Here is a 23,340-nt window from a genome sequence, read left to right as displayed (position 1 = left end):
AGAATTTTTAAAAAAGAAATTAAATGAATAAGCATAGGAAAAGAAGAACTTAAACTAGCACTATTTGCTGATGATATAATTCTGTACCTTGAAGACTCAAAAAACTCCACTAGAAAACTTCTAGAACTAGAGTTCAGCAAAGTAGCAGGATATAAAATAAACACCCGTAAATCAAAGGCATTTCTGTATATCAGTGACAAATTCTCTGAGAGAGAAATGAGGAAAATTACCCCATTCACAATATCCTTAATAAAAAAAGATACTTGGAAATCAACAAGAGGTGAAGGATCTATACAATGAAAATTATGAAACACTAAAGAGAAATCAAAGACCTTAGAAGATGGAAAGATTTAACTTGATCTTGAATAGGCAGAATTAATATTATCAAAATGACCATACTACCAAAAGCACTATACAGATTTAATGCAATTCTGATCAAAATCCCAATGGCATTCCTCATAGAAATAAAAAAAATCAATCATGAATTACATCTTGAAAAATAATAGACTCAGAATAGATAAAGCAATTCTTAGCTGGAAAAGGGATGCAGGTTGTATTGCTATACCAGACCTTAAACTATACTTCAGAGGCATAGTAACAAAAACAATATGGTACTGGCATCAAAACAGGCTGGTAGACCAATAGCTCAAAATAGAGGACACAGAGACCAACGCACAAAACTACAATTATCTTATATTAGACAAAGTTGCCAAGAACATGGATTGGAGAATAGATAGCCTCTTCAACAAATGGTGATGGGAGAAGTGGAAATCGATAGGTAGCAAAAAAAATTGAATCCCTCTATCTCACCATGCATAAAAGTTAACTCAAAATGGATCAAGGGTCTAGGAATTAAACCAGAGACTCTCCAAATAGAAGAAAATGCAGGCCCTAATCTCCATCATGTGGGATTAGGCCACAACTTCCTTAATAACACTCCTAGAGCACAGGAATTAAAACCATGAATCAACACATGGGATCAATTTAAAATAAATATTTTTATTAAAAAAAACAATAGAATAGAGAGCCTACTTTCTGTGAGCAAATTTTGACCCCATCACACATCAGTTAGAGCACTAATCTCTAGGGTATATAAAGAACTCAAACATCTCAACAACAAAACAAACAAAACAAAAACCCAAATAATCCAATCAATGAATGGGCTAAGGACCCAAACAGAAACTTCTCAGAAAAGGATACACAATCAATCAACAATTATATGAAAAAATGCTCATCATCTCTAGCAGTCAGAGAAATTCAAATTAAAACCACTCTAAGATTCCATCTCACTCCAGTCAGAAGGGCAGCTATTATGAAGACAAACAGCAATAAGTGTTGCAGAGGATGTGGGGAAGAAGTAAACTCATACACTGCTGGTAGGACTGCAAATTGGTGCAGCCAGTATGGAGATTACTTGGATATCTGGGAATGAAACCACCATTTAACCCAACTATTTCTCTTCTCGGACTATACCAAATACAGAACACTACAGGGACACAGCCAGGTTAATGTTTATAGCAGCACAATTCACAATAGCTAAACTATGGAGTCAACTTAGATGCCCTACAGTGGATGACTGGATTAAAAAAATGTGGCTTATATACACAATGGAATATTACTCGTCATTAAAAAAGAACAAAATCATGGCACTTGCACGTAAATGGATAGAGTTGGAGAAGATAAATCTAGGTGAAGTCAGCCAATCCCCCCCCAAAAAAAAATGCCAAATGTTTTCTCTGATATAAGGAGGCTGACTCATAGTGGGTTAGGGAGGGGGAGCATGGGAGGAATAGATGAATTCTAAATAGGGCAGAGGGGAAAGGGAGGGCACAGGGGATTAGCAAGGATGATGGAATGTGATGGACATCTTTATACAAAGTTCATGTATGAAGACTTGAATTAGGTGTCAAAATATTTATATACAAAGAGAGATAAAAAATTGTGATATATATGTGTATTAAGAGTTGTAATGCAAAAAAGTACATGTATAATGGCATAAATTGATGTGAATATACATTATATACAGAAATATTAAAAATTGTGCTCTATGTGAAATAAGGATTATGATGCATTCCACTGTTGTCATGTATTTAAAAAATAATAAAAACCATATAAATTCATGATCTAAAAAACATCTAGAAAAAAAGAAAGAAACAAACAAACAAACTAACTGAGATAGGATGCATTTGGTGCTACATACCCGATATATCCAGTGGTCTGGAGGCTGAGGCAGGGGGATCACAATTGTGAAGCTTACCCTAGCAACTGAGTGAAACCCTGCCTAAATTTAAAAATAAATAGGCAGTAGTAATTTTTAAAAATTAAGAAAAATTAAATTTTTTAAATAAAAAATTTTATTTTTTATTTAAAAATAATTTTAAAAGGACTGAGGATAATGTTCAGTAATAGGGCACCCTGGTTCCAACCCCCAGATTCACAAAAAGAAAAAAAGAATAAAAAAAAGTCCTTTTCAAAGTTACAGAAAAAATATTTTTAAATTTATACATTGTATATATGAAAACAAAAATTCTATTCCTCAAATGACTCCATTAAAGAGAACAAGGAGAAGTGTCAGATGAAAAAAACCAATTGCCTCACCTTTAACCCAACTCTTCTAAGAAAGGAGAACAGAGACTAAGAGAGAAACGCAGGCAATAGCCGTGAACATCTTCTTCAAATAGCAGGTATCTAAATGTCCCTTCATTACAAAGCAATAAACATCTTAAGAAAGGAGGGACTGCACCATAAAGTCACATTGAACAAAAATTGAGACAGTGTTGAAAAACATGTGGGTTATCATGAAGGTCCACAGAAACAGATGTGGACACTACAGCACCTGTCCATATGGGGATATAGCATGCTCTTCCAGAGCTGAGACCCAGGGCCTGGTGACAGAGGATGTCCATTTGGTAATAGATAAATAATAAACTATGGAAAATAACCATTTCTGGCAATCAGCCACATTTTGTTTGCCATATTGCATACAGTTTGACAAATACTATGAACACCATGTCAGTTTTAAATAGCTGTCACATAAATGTCACATTTCACATATAAGCATACTTAAATAGTACATCTGCAAAATTTGAAAAAATACAAATACAGATCAGCACATAACAGACTGAATTACACACCCTGGGTATAGATGATAGGACTCCTCCTTATAAAGAGGACAGCTTCCCTCAGGTTCATCTAGGATAACACCCCATCAAAATTTCACCATGATTTTCTTTTCATTGAAGAAGGGACCAAAGCAAACAGTTTGAAAATTCTCCTGGAAAATATATATGAAATTAGCCAAGAATTCTGAACTCTAAGAGCAAAAGCAGGAGCTATCATTACCAGGCACCAATGCATATTATAAAATTATCATATTGCAGTAATTTTAAGACCCAAAAAATTACAAAGCAGAAATTTCATAGATGACACCATATGTATGTAAATGTCATTTTTATTATATAGTGCATTGAAAAGGTCTAGATAAATGCCACCGTTTACAGCAGAGGATTTAATGTGAATGAACAAGACAACCCAACGTGAAGGGAGGTGTGGGAACTGGAGGCGCAGAACACTGGTAGGGCTTGGGGGCAGGACGTGCGTGGTACTGGACTCATCATTAAAAAAAAAAAAAAATCATTGCACTTGCACGTAAATGGATGCACCCCGAAGAAGCACATATTGAGGAGGATTATGTTTCAAAATTATACCGGAATAGGAGGCTCCTGGATTCTCTTCACACATGGATACACCCAATAAGTACCTACTTCTGTTTTGAGTCCCATTAAATAAAGTTATACATAGACTGAGAGACCTATGCATTGGACCACACAGAAAATCTCTACCATCCAAAGGGCAGGCAAAGTTGGGGGACACGTGGGCATTAGTCCTGTCTTGAGCAATGTGCCACATAATTGGAACAGAATACCCCAATCCAGAGGCATCCAGAGTAAAGGCAGACTGAATTGGGGTTACAAATGGAGCACATTGAACACTAAATGACTTGTAGCTGGAAAAGCAATTTGTCTGGTGCTCATAGAAGAAAGAGCTGGATATACACAAGTATCAGGATGAGAGAAAAAGGAGTGCTTTTCTATGGCTGTGGAGGGTCATGAGCTTTTCCATAGGACCAGGGAAGAAGGGGACTGAGGTCTCAAGGGTCCCAGTTTATCCCTAAAAGGAATTGGCCAGCATGATCTGCAAACTGTGGTTGCTAACAGTTTAGCTCCTCTCTAGCCAGTCCCTAAGTTTAGACAGGACAAATGCAGTCCACCCAGCAGCCCTGCCTGAGCCCTTTCTCCCTACCTCAGTAATAACTCCAGGCCTGAACAGTTCTTTCTGGAAGGAGTATATCCAGGCACTCAGAGTCCCAACATTTTTCCCCATTCATGGACTCCATCCTAACCCACCAAGTTTTGGGAGCAATGGCAACTGTGCATGTGCATATCTCCCTGGATCACAAAGGAGAGGTGTCACATTGATGTCTCAGTATTTCCCTGTGCTACAATCCACACCAGGAGTGCAGCAAAAGGGGTCAAAACCCTGTTTCTTTCTAGAATAGGCTCACACCACCTTCCTGCAGTGAGCACAGGCAGCCTGGGTTCTAACAAATTGCATCAGTAATTCAGTCACCAGCCAAGTAGGAGAGCTTCTGCAGCCCGACTCCAGCTGTGGGAAAGGCTCCTATCAAACAGGCAAAAGAACTAGTCCTCCAACGACGTGGGTATGGAGAAAGAGACCCGCTCACATGGGGCTAGAATATCAGTTTAGTGCAGCCATTTTAAAAAATAGAATGGAGTTCTTTAAAAGCTAACAACCACTCTGGATGGATTTCCAAAGGAACTTGAACCAGTGTGTTAATAAATGGCTGCATGCCCACTGATGTTCAAGTATCCACAGGAGTCAGGACTAGGGAACTTCTGAAGTGGCTTCTGGATAAGGAGACTTCTCCAGCTCCAGGGCAGTCACCTGCTCTCCTGAGAAACTACTTCCCCTAAATGCACCTGCTCATAGGTCAACAGGTGGCCGATATGTACCAGACGCTCAGGAGACCTCAGATGAGCCAGGTATGAGATCCCTGTGTCAGGCAGAGCCAAAACAGGACCAGGAAAATGTCACAGAGACAATGAGACCCCTAGGAAATGCAGTCCACAGGGGGGCACTCAGCCCAAAGACATTCTGACAAGGTGTCTGGCCTGGGAGAGAAGGGGAGAATTCACATGCACACACACATGCACACATATTTGTACTGGAAATGGGGACAGGGGACTTGAATTTGATGGATTCGTTGATACATGTGTACAGGTTTCGTCTGGAAGATGGGCTTCTGGAACTGACATTTTGTTTACATTATATTTAGAACATTCAGGGGGAACCAGGCAAAAGGGCACAAACCTGTAATTCCAGTCAGGAGGCTGAGGCCCAAGTTCAAGGCCTGTCTTAGCCTCTATCCCAAAATAAATGATAAAAAGTAGGAGGGATTTAGCTCAGTGGGAAAGGGGCTCTGCTTTCAATACACTATGCTCCATGCCCCCCCAAAAGAAAGAAAAGCTCAGAGGGAAGAAAAACCTGAGACTCCTGCAGATCCCACCCCTTTGGGTAAGAAAGAGCCCACGGAGTTGTGGTTCTCAAGATCCCAAGACTCTGAAATACACCACAGAAGAAATTCAGGGAGGAGACTTGAGCTGCCAATTTTTACAGGAGATACCCATGTGTTCAATAATGAGAATAAAAAGAATCCAACATCTTTAAAACCTGAGAAATATAAAATAAACGCCTATCAGAGAGAAAATTAAACAGTATCAATGAAGATAGGAAACAAAAGAATTCTAATAAACTCAAAGAATTTAAGTGCTTCTTAATTATTTGTGGAAAGTGTTTTGCCATTAAAGACACAATAGCCCCCGCCACAGGGACTTTCTGAAATCAGTTTATAGGACCAGAATAATACATTAATAGTCATGGGATATTCAGATTAAAAATAGTGTAAAATACGATGGGTAAGTTTTACACAGGTTCCATATGCATGTTGTATTATGTGTAACTATGATGCATTAATAAACAATCCAGCATGCTTTACTCTTAATGGAAGCATCCAGTCCTAAAATTCATCCACAAACTTAAATATTTGTAAACTTAACCAAGAAACTTTTGAATTATAACAGCAAAAATTTATAAGAGAAAAAGAATAATAAGAAGAAGTTATTACCTAACACGTGCATTGTGAAGCTGTTCTGTTACAATTGTCATCAAGGAATCACGACGTCAACAGAGTCCACCCAGGAAACCACGTGGTTGTAAAAATCATACACTTAATTGCAACGGAAAAGTCATTATAAATCAAACCCTAACCAGGCCAATCTCAGTAACTTAGCTAGACAAGCGGGAAGAATAAAAACTAAAATCTACCAGGGAGAGAGCTCAGTGGTAAAGCACCCTTCTGTTAACTACCAAAACACAACAACATCCAAAAAAAAAAAAAAAACAAAAACAAAAAACAACTCCACAAAAACAAAAAACAAAAAACAATAAACTCCACAAAACCAGTTGGGGTGCTGGGCATTGAACTCAGGGGCACTCCACCACTGAGCCTCATCCCCAGCCCTATTTTTCATTTGATTTCGAGGCAGGGTCTCCCTGAGTTTTTAAGTGCCTCACCCACTTGGGGAGGCTGGCCTTGACCTCACAATCCTCCTGCATCAGCCCCCACCCCCAGCCCCTGGGAATGACAGGTGTGCGCCATTGCCTGGCTTGGAATTGGATTCTTCTAGTGGTCCCACCTGTCAATCACCACAACCCAGGAAGACGCCAGGCTGTCACTCACCTGCCAGAGAGATAGGACTTGAGCAGGGGCTGAGGCTGCCCCAGGGGATGGAGAGGCTGCCAGGAGTCTCCGCCACCGTCACGCTCTCCACCCGGCTGGCCCGGGGGACAGAGGGGCACTGTTCCCAATGGGCTCAGGCCTGTGGTTGCAGAGAGCCCTCGGAGTCAGGGTTGGCAAACTCCGGTTTCCCCCACAGCCGGTCCTGCCAGATGGACTCCCTGCCCCGCCTCCCTCCGGAGCCTCCCTTTCCAGGCACCAGGTGCAACTGCACACTCACCATCCCCTGGTGCCCAGCACCAAGCCTGCCCTGGTGAGCTTTGGCTCCTGCATGACAGGGCCACCCGAGATCCTGGGCAGGAGGGAAGCCTGGAGTCCAACTTCAGGAATCTGAGTGGAACCGCAGACAGCGGAGAAATAAATCTCATTCCTAGCGCGGAGGCTCACCCCCTGCTGCTGGCTACGCTCAGGATTGGACAGCGCTCAGAACAAGGGATTCTGATTGGACAGGAAATCAGTCAGTCTCCAGCTCTCCCCAGTCTGAGCCCAGGGAGCCTTCTTTTTGAGTGACAGGGGGGTGATATCTGCTCCAGGTAAGGAGAAAACATGAATGGCAGGGTTTGGGTGCAACTTTTTTCTTTTCCTTTTGAGGTCTGGGCATGGGGTCAGGGTTAGGGTGACCAGAATTCTGAATTCTGTTGGGTTTTGATGTTAGGAAATTGAAGTCATTTCTTGACAGTTTCACCACCTGGGCCTCCTCCTATAATAAGACCACCCAGAGCGTCGTAGGGAGGATGACTTGTCCTCCGTTCATCTGTACTAAATTCTCCAAGCGAAACTGGCCTTTCTCCCCTTGGGAACAACCCAGTGGTGGAGGCTCTCGACTGGGCATGGCAGGAGCCCTGGAAGAGGCTCCGACCAGGTTGGCAGCATGAGCGCTGATGTTCCTTCAGCTGAGTTGAATGTATCTGGAGCCCAAGTTGAGGCTAGAGACAGAGTAAGGAGATCAGCACAGAAGAGACCCTGAGAGCGCAGACCTGGGTAAACCCTAGCTGCACACGGGCTCACTCGGTCTCTGGACACTGGGCATTTAATTCAGAGGACTTGACCTCTGAGCCTCTTCCCCAGCCCTACTTTTAATTTTATTTAGAGACAGGGTCTCACTGAGTTGCTTAGTACCTTGCTTTTGCTGAGGCTGCCTTTGAATTCCCCATCCTCCTGCCTCAGCCTCCCCAGCCCTTGCAATGACAGGCGTGTGCCACATTTTTTTCTTTCTTTTTGAGAGAAATACCTGCTGTAGCCACAGGATAACAGCCTTGCACAGACCAAGGCCACCCTGGGTGCTCTCCCTGGTTCCTGCCAGGCCCCTGGATCCCAGGCAATGGGATCCTGCCTCCTCCAAAAACCAGAGACACGCTGCCCAGGTGCACATCCTTAGTATCAGCTGAATACTCTGCACTTGACAAGAAAAAAAAAAAAAAAACAGAAAAAAGACAGACCCTACCTGCTTGTCTTGATGCAAACAAAGCCCATGTGTTTCCAAAGAGAGCTCTGGTCTTGTCCCCCCAATTCAGTGGTGCAAAAAGTCACATAATACAGAGAAGACTTCTCCTTAAGAAGGGCTCAATGGTCTCTCTCTTAACGAAAAACAATTTGCGTTTGACTGGGAGTCCAGGAAAGCATATTCCAGATTTTCCTAATTTGGAAAATAACTCTATAGACTCAATACACCCTGCTCCTCTCTGCCTTAGTTAACCATGGAAGCCTCGAGGTTACCTGTCCTCTGGGACACCTGCAGATGAAGGGGGGGTCCTTTCTTCTCCCTGCAGTGCCCTGAACCTCCACCTTCCCACAGGCTCACACACCTTTGACAGCATCCAATGGGGGAGCAGTTTAGAAAATTCTAGAATGTACCTAAAGAACAACCAATAAAAAAAAAAATAAATAAATATATATATAAAATAAAGGTATCCTGGCCAACTAAAAACTATTTTTAAAAATAGAGATCAGATTTATAAAAAAGCAACTCTCTGCAATGCAGCATTTCTCCTAGACCAGCTGCCTGTACCCCCAAATACGAGCATGATGTGAGCAAGGTTAGAAAAATGGGTTAGAAATTGCAGAAGTCTGATCTGGCCCCATCCTTAGTCCAGCTCCACTTAAATGTCCCTCTCCAAATAGCAACACCCCTCAGACCACGTATTTACTGTCTCTCTCTTTAGGGCTTTCTCACATTTTTTTCCTTTCTTTTTTCTTGTGATGCTGGGGATTGAACCTGGGACCTTGTGCATGCAGGGCAAGCACACTACCGACCTCACTGAATCCCCGGCTCCTCATGTTCTTTCCTGAATGTGGATCTGCTTTTCTAAATAGGTGTATCCATGTGCCTGACAAATCAAGTTCTATTCTGCCATGAAAACCAAGGAACCTACTTTTTCTGAGCTGATGTCTCTCTCTCTCCCTGGAATCCCTTCCCATCACATAACCTCTCACAGCCAGAGTCAGACTTGAGCTTTGAAATTGTGTGGGTTTTTTATTGTTTGGGGTGTGATATCACACACATCACTGGAGGGAGGTAACTAGCAGCCATGCACTTGTTTAATAAGCAAAGCACAAGGTTTGGTAGCACATGTCTGTAAGGCCAGGTATTTAGGAGGCTGCTGCAGGAAGATCTCAAGTCTGAGGCCACAGTTTGCCTGTTAGCAAGACCCTGCTTCAAAATAAAATATTCAAAGTTCTGATATTGGGTGAGTCTTCATGAACAATGAAGGGTCAGAGTTCCTGTTTCAACAGTCTCCCCTTAGGATGCTGTGTGTAGGTATCTGACTGTTACCTTCCAACAGGACCTAGAGCAGTTGCTGGTGCCCGCCTCTATTAATAAATAGATCAAATGAAGTGAGTAAATAACTAAAGCAATAAAATATCTGACACTGTAGCTGGTTGTGATCCCAGGGATATGGAGGTTATGTTGTGTTTCTTGGCTCTTGTGTTCTTGCAAGAGAGGATTTAGATAATACATAAAATGTAATCAAAGTAGAGCAAAGCTCATTGGCCCAGAAATCACTATCAAGAAGGGGGGAGGAAAACAGTGAGGCTTCTCTGACATCTCTAGGCCACACTCTCTCTTTGCTCCTGAAGTTTATGGGAGATGCTGTGGGTGACTCCAGAATTATGCCCATGGACCAATTCCTACTCTTAACTGGCAGTAGGATGACATTGTGTTTGTATGTTCCTACTCCACATAGTCTTGTCCAGAGACACCAGAGCAAAACCCGAGTGTGTGTGTGTGTGTGTGTTTGTGAATTTTACTATAATAAAAATTTTATTAGGGCAGCTGTTATGAAAACAAACAACAAGTTTTGGAGAGGATGTGAGGAAAAAGCACACTCATACACTGATGGTGGGACTACGAATTGGTGCAGCCAATATGGAAAGCATTATAAAGATACCTTGGAAATCTGAGAATGGAACCACCATTTGACGCAGATATCCTGTGCAGCCAACCTAGATGCCCTGCAGTGGATGAATAGATAAAAAAGTATGCATTATTTATACACAATGGAATTTTATACAGCAATAAAATAATAAAAACATGTGTGTGTGGGAGATTATGGTCTTGTTCTCTTGGTTTCTGACTTTTAGAGAATAGAGTTTTTCTGAGATTCTCACCAGAATCTTTGCCTTTGTCAATGGGGTATTGCAACGTACTTCTGTTTCTTGCTGTCTAACTTTTGTGGTTTTCCAATATGAGGTATGAGGTTGAAGTGGATTTTAAGTGGATATTTTTAATGTAGGGGTTCACTAATTACTATTAGAAGCAACAGATGAGCTGAGAACAGTAATAAAATTTAATATCATCAGTTATTTATGTGCATAAGAAAATAAGTAGCAAACATAAAATTAAAGACAGTTCTAATGACCATAATATCAAAAGCAAAATACTTGGAAATTTTTCAAGAAATGTGAACACTTGAACATTTAACATGGCTTGTTTTTAGAAAATATACCATTATCCCTAAGCCACCTTCTTTTTTGTGGTGACCTTAACTCATAGAAAAAAAGATAGGAATTAAAAACTTTCCCCTGTGATCCTGAGGACAGGACTTAGGTATGGTCTACCAGTGAGCTCTATCATTATTCAATTTTTATTTTTCTTTGAGATATGTTCTTGCCAAGTTAGAGAGGCTAGACTCAAAGTTGTGACACTCAAGGCTCGACTTCCAGGGCAGCTGGGGTTAAATGCATGTGCCATCACAACCCTGGTAGAGATTAGTCTTTTTTGTTTTCTTTAGTTGTAGTGGACTCAGTAACTTATTTTATATATTTATTTTTATATGATGCTGAGGATTGAACCCAGTACCTCACATGTGCTAGGCAAGTGCTCTAACCCTGACCCCATCCCCAGGGATTAAATTCTTGACTTTCATATTACAGGTTGGCTCAGGATAATATCTAGGTTTGCAAACGTGAATAATGTCCCCATTTTGTGAGTAGAAGGTAGAGGCCACAATGAGAGAAAATGTCTATCCTTATCCTTGGAAGAGGAACATCAACTGTGGATTCACCTGCAACTTAGTATTTGAGGATTTCCCAGATATTCAAAATATAAGCAAAAGAGACATGAGGTCAAGGCTCTGAGGGAGGGGGACTAGGTATTTCAAATTGTGAGGCATCAGACTGAGAAAAACAATGCTAATGTAGCTAGGTATGGAGAGTAGAGTCCCTTATATTTAACTGTAGGAACCCAGAAGATATATAAGAAAATAAACCATTTACTGCGTACATTTTAAAAAGATGATCATGGGTAGGACTTGGTCAGAAGTCATCATTATCACACCCCACACACACGCTCACCCATATGACTTCCCTTTTACCTCTTCCCCTCTTTAGCAGTCAAGCCAACATCCACTCCTCAAGGTGCATCCTTGCATGAAGTTAAAGGACTGAGCCACAGTACCCTTGGGACCTCAATGGGCACATCTTTGCCTAGCTTATGGCAGAAACCAGCAAAAGAATGACAGAGTTCAGGAACATCTCTGTCTCCTTTCTCTCACAAACAAATAAGTAGAGATTTCAATTATAAATTGATGGATGAAGTGAACTTGGGAGTATTGGGTGAAATATTTGGAACACTGAAAATATAAGTATTTAGCAGCCTTAATGTCTTATTTCTTTTTTTCTTTGTTTTTATTTTTAATGCTGTGGATTTAGCCCAGGAGCACTCAACCTCTCAGCAACATTCCTGATCTTTTTTGTAACTTAGTTAGAGACAGGGTTTCACTGAATTGCTTAGTCCTTTCCTAAGTTGTTGAGCCTGGCTTCATATCAGCATCCAGAGACACTGGGATTACAGTCATGCACCACCACACCTGGCTGAGGTTTTATTTCATTTTATGCACAAGAGCAGTTTTTCATGTAATATAACCTACAGAATGCTCTCAAAATATTGCACTTTTTGAAATATTCAAAAAGACTGCTTATTAACTTTATATTAACAAACTTAAAGAATATGATTTTTCTTATGCCTTGGCTTTTTTTTACTTGATAAAATCAGGTTAGGACATAGTTTTCTAGTTTCTTTATTTTTTTTGGGGGGGGTATACTAGGGATAAGTCCCAGTATCACTCAACCACAAAGCCACTGCCCCAGTCATGTTTAATTTTTTTTAGAAACAGGGTCTCACTGAGTTGTATAGGTCCCTATTAATTTGCTGAGTCTGTCTTTGAACTCGTGAATTTCCTGCCTCAGCCTCCAAAGCCATTGGGATTGCAGGTATGTGCCCACATTCCCATTTCCTTTATTCTTTTGTAGTTGTTGCTTTCTTTTGTTACATAAATTCAAGTTGAATAACAGTATGTTTAACAATACAGATATAGAGAAACGCCAGTGATGTAGGTAAGCAATTGAACATATCCACCAGAAAGTACATTATATATTCACCAGGGTGTATTACTCAGCCATCAATACAAACTCTTGTAATGGTCAGCAAAATGGATGAAATTGGATGATGTCATGCTAAGTGAAGACATACACAATAGTGTCACATCTCATATGTTAACTATTATAATATCATGTGAAAGTACAATAGTGATTAGTAAGGCTGAGGAGTGTGTGGGGGCACCAAAGGCAGAAGAGGGTGTTTGGATATTATGAATACATGTATCTGCATATATATAAACATCACACTGAATCCCATTAGTATGTGCAATTGCTATGTGATGATAAAACCCACCATCTCTCATAATTATCCATTCTGCACTAAGAACAGAATCCTGCTATTTTTTGTAATTTCCAGTATATGATGCAATATTATTGATGATGCTCCCTGATAACCACCAGGCTCTCCCTACACATCCATTCTATTTTATTCCAGGTTCTGAACATAGAGTATACAATGTATTTCTGCATCTGAATCATCTCACTTAGCCTAAAGTCCTCCAGCTTCTCTGTGTTATTGGAGAATATTCTTTTGTTTCTGGGGTCTGGACCCAGGGTTGCCTTACCAGTGACAGAGATCCACCATCATTTTCTTTTTCAGTTTTAAGACAGAAAGTTACCAAACTACTAAGGCTAGCCTTCAAATTTTGGCAACACTGCCATGTACATCATCCTTATTTTAAAGTTGAGTAATAAGGGAGGTGTGGAGGCACAATTCTTTTGTCATGCTAGGGATTCGATAGGCTGAGGGAGGACAATCAATATCTTGGAGCCAGCCTCGCATCATGGTGACACCCACTGCACCTTAAAATTTCTGGTCTCAAAATAATCGTAAAAAAACCCTGAAAATATTATATATGTATGTTGATACATTTTTGTGTAAACACAATGATAAATCTCTCTTTTGCTATTATCTGTAATATACCATAAGTTCTTCTTCCTGAGTTACTCTTTGGAAATTTAGGTTGTGGATATTACTGCAGTTAACTTGGGAGGGTAGACATTCCTAATGATGGATTTTATTTTCTTCAATTGTTGAAGTGGTTAATGTCAGATCTCCATTTGAGTGGATTGATATACCCAGAGCATTTGTGTGAAAGTCTCTGCAGGTGTCTGTGAGTGTGCTTCCAGAAGTCTGAGTCAGAAAGCATGAAGAATGCCTGTAATGAACATATATATTAGTGTTCAATAGGTTTGATTATGAAAAAAGCAAGAGAAGCAGTCACTCACTTATGCTCCAAGCTTCTTGAAGTCCCCTTTGGGGACTTGCACCATTGGCTCTACCTGGGTTTTTTAAAAATTTTATTTGTTTTAGTTAGTTATCCATGACAGTAAAATGCCTTTATATACTTTGATATATCATACATAGATGGGATATAATTTCCCATTTTTCAGAGTATACATATTGTAGAATCAAATGGGTCATACAGTCACATACGTACAAAAAGCAATCATGTCTGTTTCATTCTCTTTCTTATTCCCACATCCCCTGCCTTCCCCTCCTTTCACTTTCCTCTACCTAATGTAAGTTAATGCTATTCTTTTTTCTTTTGCATTACAATTCTTAATACACATATATACCACAGTTTTTGTATCTTTTATATGTAACGTATGTTGACACCCAATTCAAGTCTTCATACATGTATTTTGGATGTATGACACATTCTACCATCCTTGCTAATCCCCGTCCCCCTCCCTTTTCTTCCCACCCCTGTGTCCTATCTAAAATTCATCTATTTCTCCTATGCTCCTCTTGCGTACTCCACTGTAAGTCAGCCCCCTTATGTCAGGGAAATATTTGGCATTTGTTTTTTGTTTTTAGAGGGCGGGGCATTGGCTAACTCCAGTTATTATTTTCTCCAACTCCATCCATTTACATGCAAATGCCACGATTTTATTCTCTTATTGCTGAGTAAAATTTCATTGTGTATATATGCCACATTTTTTTTTTATCTATTCATCCACTAAAGGGCATCTGTGATGGCTCCATAGTTTAGCTATTGTGAATTGTGGTGCCATAAACATTGATCTGGCTGTGTCCTTGTAGTATGATATTTTTAAACCTTTATGCTTAGACTGAGGAGAGGGATAGGTGGGTCAAAAGGAGGTTCCATTCCCATATTTCCAAGGAATCTCCATACTACATTCTACGTTGGCTGCACCGATTTGCAGTCCCACCAGTAGTGTATAAGTGTACCTTTTCCCCACATCTTCACCAACACTTATTGTTGTTTGTCTTCATAATTGCTGCCATTCTGACTGAAGTGAGATGATATCTTAGAGTATTTTTATTTGCATTTCTCTGATTCCTACAGATGATGAGAATTTTTTCATATATTTATTGATTGTATATCCTATCCTGACAAGTATCTGTTCAGATCTTTAGCCCACTTTGATCAGGTTATTTGTTTTTTCATCTACCGGGATCATTTAAGTCCTCTGTTTTGGACCAGAGCTGCTTCATTTGTTTCCTCATATTGTGAAGCTCCCAGCTTCTTGGACTGAGCTGTTACCAGTTTCCCAGTGTTGCCATCCTGTAGGCAAACATTTGGTGACTATTACTCCCATGATTATGTGAGTGAATATAATAAGCTCCCTTCTGTATACACATGTACATTTTTTTGTGTATTCTACTTTTCTGAATAATCCTAAAAATACAGGCATATTCTCAATGTCTGGGTCATATGGCATCTCTAGTTCTAATTTTTTGAGAAACCCCCTTATAGTATTTTTTAATGTCTATTCAAATTTATATTCCTGGCAAGGATGTCCAAATGTTTCCTTTTCTGCATATTCTCTGCAGTATGTGTTACCTAGCAACATTTTGAGGATTGAGCCCACAAGTCTGTGGTTATATCTCATTGTGATATAACCTGAAAGCATAAAAATTCCAGAAGAAAATGAGAATTTTTTTTGCCATTTGTGTTGGCAATGGTTTTAGATAGAATGTGCAGAGAATGTACACGGAAAAACAGCTGAGACTATATAAAGATAAAAATGTTTCTATACAGCAAAGGAATCAATCAATGAAATCTAAAGTAGACTGGGTTAAAAAAAACCGATTCTAGCCGCATGTCTGAAAAAGCTCAACATCCAAAATATAAGAAACTTACACAACTCACCAAAATTTAATATAAACCCCCATAACCTAATTTAAATATGGTAAAATACTTAAATTCTGCCCTAAAATTAAACAAGTGTGTAAAGACGTATGAAAGTTACTCAAGATCACGTATTAGGCTACATGAAATGATAATTTAGCTTTTCTGCTTTATTTATCTCACAGGATTATGGGTGCACACTCTCCATCCTTCACGGGGCATTTGAGATCAATTAGAAAAATGCCAGGTTCTCATTTTCCCACCTTATGCTTCCTCATTATTCCATGTTAATTGTCAAGAAAATCTCGATCCTGGAAAACAACAAAATATAGATAAATTGCTAGATAATCATCAACTTTGAAAATTACTTCAGAAATCAATAGAATACATTAGTAGACCCAGATGTGAAGAAATGTAAAATAGACCTACAAATCAACATTTAACTTTACAGCTGCTCAAAAATACATGCAGTTTTTCTGATATGGGAGCACATGCCACTAGTCTTGACTACCTTGAGGCCACAGGAGGAGGAGGATTTAGACTAAGGGATTTGAGGCCAAAGTGGCAAAAACCTAGCTCTAAAAATTGACCCACATAAAAACAAAACAGTAATCACATTTAAAAAAAAAGCCTTCATGGGTGATTTCTATGAAACATGTAATTAGGATCAGTAACAATAATTCATGATCATGTCTAAATGTAGAAGAAGAAAATTGACTAATTCTTTTTTTTATTGGTTGTTCAAAACCTTACAAAGCTCTTGACATATCATACTTCGAACAATAGTTTCAAGTGTGTTATGAACTCCCATTTTTACCCAAAATACAGATTGCAGAATCACATAGGTTACACATTCACATTTTTACATAATGCCATACTAGTGACTGATGTATTCTGCTACCTTTCCTATCCTCTACTATCCCCCTCCCCCCCCATCTTCTCTTTCTATCCCATCTACTGTAATTCATTTCTCTCTTTATTTTGACATTAAACAGAGGCACGAGATGGGAGGGAAAGAGAGACAAAAGGGGAATTGCATGGAAATGGAAAGAGACCCTCATTGTTATAAAAATCTACATAAAAGAGGTAGTGAGGGGAATTGGAAGGAAAATTGACTAATTATTTCCTTAAGGTGAGAAATACCAGCTAACAGAGCATAAGAATGGAAATTGAAGACCATCTTTTTATAGATGTTGATGCAGATATTAAAAACCCCTAGGAAACTGAGAACAACAACAAAAAAATGATTGGACTTCATGACCAAGAGGGACATTGTCATATGGGAAGTTTCCAAAAATCATTTTGATAGAGCAAAGCTCTGGCAAATCACTTACTAAATTACTGTAAAACCTATGGCCAATTATGACCAGAGGAAAATAATTTTTCAATCCACTTAACGGCAGCTATGAACTGTTTTCATACTTAATGGTGTGAACTGAAGTATTTATCAATTTATTTTTAGGAAAAGAAAAAAAATGTATGCTTTTCTAACTTATAAATATTGTTTGAGAGTACTAAATGATATTTTATACATCAAAAATCAAATAGCATATGCAGATGATACTATTATTTTTATTATGTTTCTAAGAAATTTCCATGAACTAATGAAACATAAGAATTACTTGAATAATGTCATGGTTTAAATGGTCAACATTGAATCATTTAAATTATATACAGTAGCAATGAGCAGTGTTAAAATCGAGGCACAATCTATTCACAAATATAGGGAAAACAATCTAAATGAAAGTATTAACAAAAGAATTGTTCACTGCAAAGTAAAAAATTAAAGTAAAAGTAAAATACAAAAAAGATCATGGAAACAAAATGGGAAAACTGTTAATATTCAATAATTAAAAGTTTGATTTTGGGTTTTAAGAGTTGATAGGCTTCCTCCAGATTAATGCGTGGGGTGGGGCCAGGCTTCCTCCTTTAATCTGATATGTATTCTATATATATGTTATTAATTGTGTTATTGAGCTCTATAGTTTCTTTATTCAACTTTTGTTTGGAAGATCTATCCAGTGGTGAGAGAGGTGTCTTAAAGTCACCCCAGATCACATTGTGGTCAATTTGACTCTTGAACTTGAGAAGAGTTTGTTTGAACATAGGTGCCCCATTGTTTGGGGCACATATATTTACAATCGTTATGTCTTGTTGGCATATGGTTCCCTTGAGCAGTATGAGATGTTCTTCTTTATCTATTTTGATTAACTTTGGCTTGAAGTCTACTTTATTTAATATAAGTATGGAGACCTCAACTTTCTTTCAAGGTTCATATGAGGGGTATGTTTTTTACCAATCTTTCACCTTCAGTCTGTCATTTCCTGAGTCTCCTGGAGGCTGAATATGGATGGATTTTTTTAAAATCCAGCTAATAGCCTATATCTTTTGATATATCTTTTGATTGTTGTGTTTAAACCAGTAACATTTAAGGTTACTATTGAGGCATGGTTTGTATTTCCCGCCATCCTTGTTTATTTTTTTCTACTTGACTTGAATGTTAATTATTGTTTAATTTTTAATTGGTGTCTACATATACGATCCAGCATTTTAATCGAACATGTGTAGTGATCAAATCTGTGCAATTTCTACCTTCTAAAATATCATTTTGATGTTTGAAACCTGTGAACTCTTTTTAGAATGTCTACAGTCTAATAATTACTTGTCCGATTCAAACTATGGGCTATAAAACCTAAGAGTTACTTTTCCCTCTTAACGGCTTTTTGGCACTCCTTGCCATCTGTCTCTTAAAACAGATATAAAAAGCTTTTCTCGTTTGTGGTTCTTTGTGATCAACTTTTTCAGGTTCAACATATGAGTGCGAACATACAGGATTTGTGAAATATGAAAAACCACTAGAAAAAGACAGTCTCCCATGGTAAATCCAGAAAAAAGAATATAAATTTAAAAATTGTAGACTATAATCCCAGTGCCTTAGGAGGCTAAGACAGGAGGATGGTTAGTTTAAATCCAGCAACAGCAAGACCCTGAGCAACTTAGTGAGATGCTGTCTCTAAATAAAATACAAAATAGGAGTGGAGATGTGGCTCACTGGTTGATTGACCATGAATTTAATCCCTGGTACCCCCCCCAAATATATTAGGGTTCACGTTTAATCACTAGGCCTTAGTTATTTTTGGGTGAGATCTATATATAAATGGCATATGCCAATTCTTATGAATTTATTTTTTGTAAGTCAAATATTATATGTTTTTATACTGTAAGCTTAAATTGATCTATATTAGCATGTAAAAAATAACTTAAAAATGCTTTTAGGTGAGGCTGAATGCCTGCAATCCCATCGGCTCAGGAGTCAGAGGATTACAAGGCCAAAGCTCAGTAACTTAGCAAGATTTTCTCCCAATATAAAAAATGGCTGGTGAGATACTTTAATGACTAACTGCCCAGGGTTCAATCTGGGCTATAAGAGAAAAAAGGAGGGTTTCAAAATTGCCTTGTGTCAACAACAAAAATACATGTGAAATTTAAAACCCAAAACCTCATTCCATCACTTTTCTGTGACACAAAGAATCTGCTTCAATTCATTTTAAACATTTGAATCTTACACAATCTAAGTTTTCTAACACTCAATAAATGACATGTTTTAGTCACATGTATCTCAAGGCTATTGGATGAATTTAAGATCAGTGTAGCTTAGGAAAATGCAGTCATACAAACTGGAGTGTGCAGGTGCCATGAATTTGCAGTAATAGTCAAGAACTCATGGATGGGTTGTTCATTGCCTTCAAACTGTTGAAAAATTGTTTTTTGATGGTAAATTTCTGTATCAGTATTGGGAAGAACTTAGACCCTTTCCTGATAGTATGCTTCAAAGAAAGGGACACAATTTCATGCAATAATGAGAACTATTCTTCATACAGGTAGTGGCCAGGAGAAAGCACAGTCTGGTCATTCTGCTAGCTCCAGTTTTGAACCACAATCATCACTAAATGATGTGCATCAAGTATTATTAAAATTGTGTAAATGCACCATGATAGTGTTGTGAAGAAATATCTATAGTAATGTCCCTGCTGATGCTCCATTGTTGTTAGGAAGCATCCTGGAGAATGGGAATGATTCATAGATGACTGAAATCCAGAGCTATGTACCTTCCCAGCTGTGCACATTATGCCTGGCACAACATAGTCCAGGAGATCATGGGACATAACACAAACTCTCTGACATCAAGGAGGTAATCTGAGAAACACCCCTCAAACAAGGGTCTACGGATTGATACTTCCAGCTTGGTCCATGGTTGCCCTATTGTACTGGGCACTCATGTCCTTTATGCACTGAAGAAATCAGGCTGCCCCCTAGAGTGGGCATTCTGTGTGGAAGAATATGTAAATCACAGGGAATCTAGCACAGATTTCTGAAATAGGTTACATTTAAAGAATTCACATATGGTAAGAAGAAGGAAAGGCCAAGTTAGGAGATGAGAAAAAAACAGATCACACATAAAAAAAAAATTTTCAAAAAAAATCAGAAGTTTTTTTTGTTAGAACTCATAGTAAAGACTCCCTTTAGTATCTGGATCCAGGAAGGAGTCATGTTAGATATGGTGCTGTCACTAAAGTCAGGGGAGGCTGTATGACACAGGCACCATCATCTGTGTTGCAACCATCTAGTGAGGACTACTCTTACAGTGGACACGAGCTGGTGGTCAGGACAGAAGTAGAGAGAATTACAGGAGCAGGAAACCCCACTGAAAGTCAGGGTTATCTGAACTCTCTGGGTGGGCACATTCCAGGGTAAAAGTGAGAGAAAGAAACATCTCTTCTCCCATATGCAGTGTGAGCACCATCCTGTTCATAACGGGAGAGAAATAGGATCTGTCACCCCTAAGAACACATGTGCAGACTTAATGCTTGGGGTTCAATTCTACAGTGAAGTTCAGCTTCACCACTACTGCCAACCCTCCCCATGTCCTCTTTGTATAAACTAACAGAAAAAAGGGATATAGGGAATTGAGACTGGTCTTGCTTCAAGCAAGTGAGCTTGGGACTGATCACAGCTTTTGGAGAAACCTCTTACTTGTGCCTCTTTGTGTGCTGGGAATCTATAAATAGCACCAGGGAGAAATGACTGACATCTCAGAGGGGCGACACCATTACCCAGCACCTCTGTTGCAAAACACACCCTCCAGTAACACGACGAGCAAACCCTGGGAAAGACTTGACTGAATGAATGGCAGCTCTTTGTGAGAAGTAGATATGAGAACCATGGGTTGCTTTTGTAAATTGTCAGGGTTTGAAAATACAGCTCAGGGTAAACACTTACAGCCATGATATTTATATTACAATCATTTTAAATTTGTCCTGAGAAAAGCCACTAGAAGAGAAATTGTTCTTTAAAGTCAAGAAAGAAGAAGCCCCAGAGGTGCTGTGCTTCTCTGTGGGCACAAGTGCATGGAGTACTGCATACAGGGCATAGGTTAAGGGTGTCTGCGTGGCAGGCCACTCCTCATGCTAGGCGTGTGAGTGGTAAACTGCTTACCCTATCGGCACAGCTCTGGGCATGAGGCCATGTGTTGCAGTCCCACTCCTTAATTGTTCAATGCAAGGACGATTAGACATTGCATTGGTGGCTGCCTATATTTTGCTTAGGCACTGCCTGAGTACATATACATGGTAACTGCACAATAAAATCAGGCCTTCTTCTTGATTGGTCTCTGGAGGTCTTGATTAGAGACTCCACAGCCACTCTCTCCTCTACCCTGTTCTGTGGACCTTCTCAGGAATGAGAGAGCCCAAGCACTTCTCTACAGACCCCAATCTCTCATTCTGGAAAACCTACACTATCCCCTCCTGCAGGAAGAGTCAAGTTCAGCATTCAGCTTTCCTGCGTTATCTTGCTCTGTGTGTCTAGGGTCACATTTATCTGTGAATGGCAATGACATGAAAAATTGAATTTTGGAAAAAAAATCTGAAAGTGACCAGGGCAAGATGGGTTTAGAGTGTCCTGAATGTTCCTCTAAGCAAAATTGAATTTACACATTTCCATTATTAGATATTTCAAAAGGTTTTTAGTGATTAAAACAGAATGGACTAATCCATAAAAATATTCTTCCAAATTCTTGTGAATTATATTCACGAGCCTATAATTTGGCACCATGAATTGGAACTTACCAATATATTTATTTTATTTTTTAAAATATTTAATGTACTTCCTTTTGATCATGGTCCCTTGTTTGACACTTACCAACTGAAAATTCTTAACCATGGGAGATTCCATTCTATAAAATGAGGTTTTGAACATAGAAACTCATTTCCCTCTAAAGATTTCAAAATGTACAATTACTCAAACCATAATTGTTCTATGAGTTATGAAGATGACCAAAGCAAGATTATCAATCAAAATATTAAAACTTATCAATTCCATGGTAATGAGTATAAAATTAGTAGTGTTTAAAATCTCTACATGACATACCATATGTCATGTCCCATGGAGTTATTAAATTGAAAAATGAAGAAGTAAAACTGACATTCCCTATAAGAAAAATTGACACATTTTAGCAGGATCTCAAAAAGCAAACATCTTTAGAAGACAATATCCTCATTACACCACACAGAACATGATCCTCTGGGATCCAACAGTTCTAATAAGCCCAGAGGACCATGTTCTGTGTCGTGTAATGAGGATATTGTCTTCTGAAGATTTTTGCTTCTTTGAGAAGCAAAGAAGCTACTGGAAAAGCTCACTAGTATATTAAATTCCCTCCTCCAATGCCCTTTTTAGAATCCACACTAACTCTGCTTCTGAGGACAAAGATGTACTTTGTCACCTGAATAAGCTGAGCAGAGCACAAACACTTGTAAGTTTTTTGGAAAAGATATGTTTAAGTTCTGTCTCTGCAGATTTGTAATTTGAATGTCTGTAGAAAGGCAAGAAGTTCCCACTGGAGAACACAGAACTGTTGCTTTTTCAGTGGGACATTTCATCTCTTTTAATTTTATTGTCTAGTCTGATGGATAACAGCAATCCAAGAGATCTGGGCTTCAAACCCTTAAAGTTTCCTGGACAGATCTGGAAAAGGATCTTGATTGAAATTATTTTCTGATGTTGATAAGGAAACTTAAATTACTCTAATTCTGGTCCTAAAATAAAATTAGTCCAATCCTGTCCCACAACCTATAATGCCACTACTTTGATGTGAGGGACTCCTGGCACCCCCATAATTTTCCTGAAGCTCTGAAATGTGTGATGGGCCCCTTTTTCCTAGTTTGTACATGGAGAACACATTTTTGGGGGTAGTGATGGTTTGGTACGTCATCCTTTCGAAAGTGACAGTCCTGTGGCTCAAGTTCTAAGTGAAATATTAAAATTAAGAAAAGAAGAGGAAGAGCTATAGGTCACAAGTTGTAGAAATCACAGGCAGATGGAATCTCATTAGAGCCGAGGCAGAGTCCGAGCTGGAGTCCACTCTTAGAAACCTACATGATCAACTCCACCTTCTCTGAGAGAAAACCATGTAAAAAGCAGGCT

Source organism: Ictidomys tridecemlineatus, chromosome 16 (genome assembly GCF_052094955.1).
Source record: "Ictidomys tridecemlineatus isolate mIctTri1 chromosome 16, mIctTri1.hap1, whole genome shotgun sequence".
Classification (NCBI taxonomy): Eukaryota; Metazoa; Chordata; class Mammalia; order Rodentia; family Sciuridae; genus Ictidomys; species Ictidomys tridecemlineatus.
Note: the sequence above shows the minus strand (reverse complement) of the source record.